At 37.4% G+C, this 2,050-nt stretch overlaps 1 pseudogene; it reads right to left on the bottom strand.

Moving 5' to 3' along the window:
• Window positions 1-973: 973 nt before the first annotated feature.
• On the bottom strand, window positions 974-1,755 carry LOC110148105 (spliceosome-associated protein CWC15 homolog pseudogene; annotated as a pseudogene).
• Between the last annotated feature and the right edge of the window lie 295 nt (window positions 1,756-2,050).

Below are 2,050 nucleotides of genomic sequence, written 5' to 3'. Positions count from 1 at the left end.
GCTTTTGGCCTTTCCTCATGACATCAGAGAGCATCAATAATCTCATTTTGAAACTTCTGCTCAAATTTCAACATCAAGGTATAAAACAGTCTTTCTGCTCTCAAATATGAATTCTTTCAGTAATGTCTCAATTCAAAAGCTGTAGATTTCGTATGAGATAAAATAAGAATGTGATGAATTCCAGGTCTCTTGCCTAAACTGGTGCTTACTGACCACAATATGGTAAGCTTTAGCCATCTCAATTTATGAACTAAGAAGCTAAGAGAGGAATGGGATCAAATGCAACCGTGGAATGCAATTAAGCACAGCCAATTGGAAAGAACGGGTTGTTGAAGATTAATATTTCTATTTCTTTTGCACTTGAAGTTTATAAGTGGCTTATGATTGTCTACTAATGGTACAATGTAAAAGCTAGAAAAGGAACCTCCACCCCTTCTCCCTCCACAAGACCATTCATGTGTATTATATGGCTCCCTCCAGGTTGGGATCTTTTTGTGAAATAAAGCCTAAGTGTGTCAAAATTCCACGTGGCTAACAAAGAACTCAGGAGAGAAACAAAAATTTCCCTCTGATAATTTGAGAAAAATCTGTAAGAATAATTAACTGAAGGTTCAATTTTGAGCACTGAATTCTTCTTTATTCATAACTAATGTACATTTGCCTTTATTTTTTTATTTAAAAAAATTTTTTGGGGGGAAAATACGTAATGTTTTATTAGCTGCATACATTTCAACAAACAAGTTGGGGACACAGATTTGGCTATTTAAATTATTAAAAATATTTATTATAAGCAGGTTTCTTTTCCCATATTTAAGAGAAAACACATGACTGGAAATATTGAGATGGAAACTGGGTTAAACCAATTCCCAAGTCCTTACCAAGTAATTAACCAATAAAGGAAAAGATACTTTGGAACTAAAGCCTATACACAATTTAGACATGGGTGGGGAGGGAAAAATAAATCAAAATGAAGTCAGATCATTTACATTTTATAGCCTTCAATTCAGCACATAAAACTGTACTATTTAATGTATTTCTCCATGAACTTTTTGTGAAATTCAGATCGAAGCGTATCATTTACAAATCTTTTGTCTTTCTTCTGATGATCTACACCTTTTGCACAGTTCTTGAAGACAACATCATCATCCCACCTTCTTTTAACTTTGAAGTTGGCCTGAGGCTGGGATGGGCCAGTGAGATTAAGAAGAGGGTTTCCACTCAGAATGTTTTCCATATGAATCCTTTCTTCTTCAGCCTTTTGTTCTTGTTCCTTCCTGGCCTGCTCTTCAGCTCTTTCTTTTTTAATTTTTTCCAGCTCTGCAAGAAGAGCTGCAGTGTCGTCATCATCACTCTCCTCTTCAAAATCTTCATCTTCATCTTCCTCATCTGTTAGAGGGTCATCTGCATCAAGGTTGGCAGCAGGAATCTGGTCCAATCGGGGCTTCTTTGACACTGATGAAAAGGTTATATGTTCTCGGGTTGGCCGATCTCTGTTTTTTTCTCTTGCAGCAGCTCTCTCTCTCTCTTCCAACTCTCTCCTGAAGTCATGGTTTCGAACCTCTTCAGGGGCATCCTGAGTGGTCTGTCTATATTTTATCTTTGTATGAGAGGGTAGGTCTCTGCTTGAATACTGCTTTGACAGCTGGCTCAAATCACCCTCACCTTTTCCTCTTCCACCTCTTGTAGGTTCAAAAGTTGGCCGAGCTGCTGTTGTCATCGTTTATGTTTGGCCGAGCTCCGACGCCGCTGCCTTCGGAGATCATACAGATGCCATCATGACTCTTACATTTTTGCCTTTATAACTTTAAATCTACTATCTATATTTAAATAATACATTATCTACAAACTGTTTTCTGCACAATATCTTGATTTTTTTTTTCTCATTAAATACTGTGGGTAGACAAGAACAATTATTTTTTCCTCTTTTAAAGATTAGGAAGCTGAGGCTCAGAGAAACGTCTTATCTGAGGACAAAGATAGGGCACCTTTGGACAGACAGGATATCAATGGTTTACACTGATATCTTTCCCCAGGACACTGCAGCTACTTG

This window comes from Odocoileus virginianus, chromosome 6 (genome assembly GCF_023699985.2).
Source record: "Odocoileus virginianus isolate 20LAN1187 ecotype Illinois chromosome 6, Ovbor_1.2, whole genome shotgun sequence".
Classification (NCBI taxonomy): Eukaryota; Metazoa; Chordata; class Mammalia; order Artiodactyla; family Cervidae; genus Odocoileus; species Odocoileus virginianus.
Note: the sequence above shows the minus strand (reverse complement) of the source record. Positions and strands in the feature narration are given on the sequence as shown.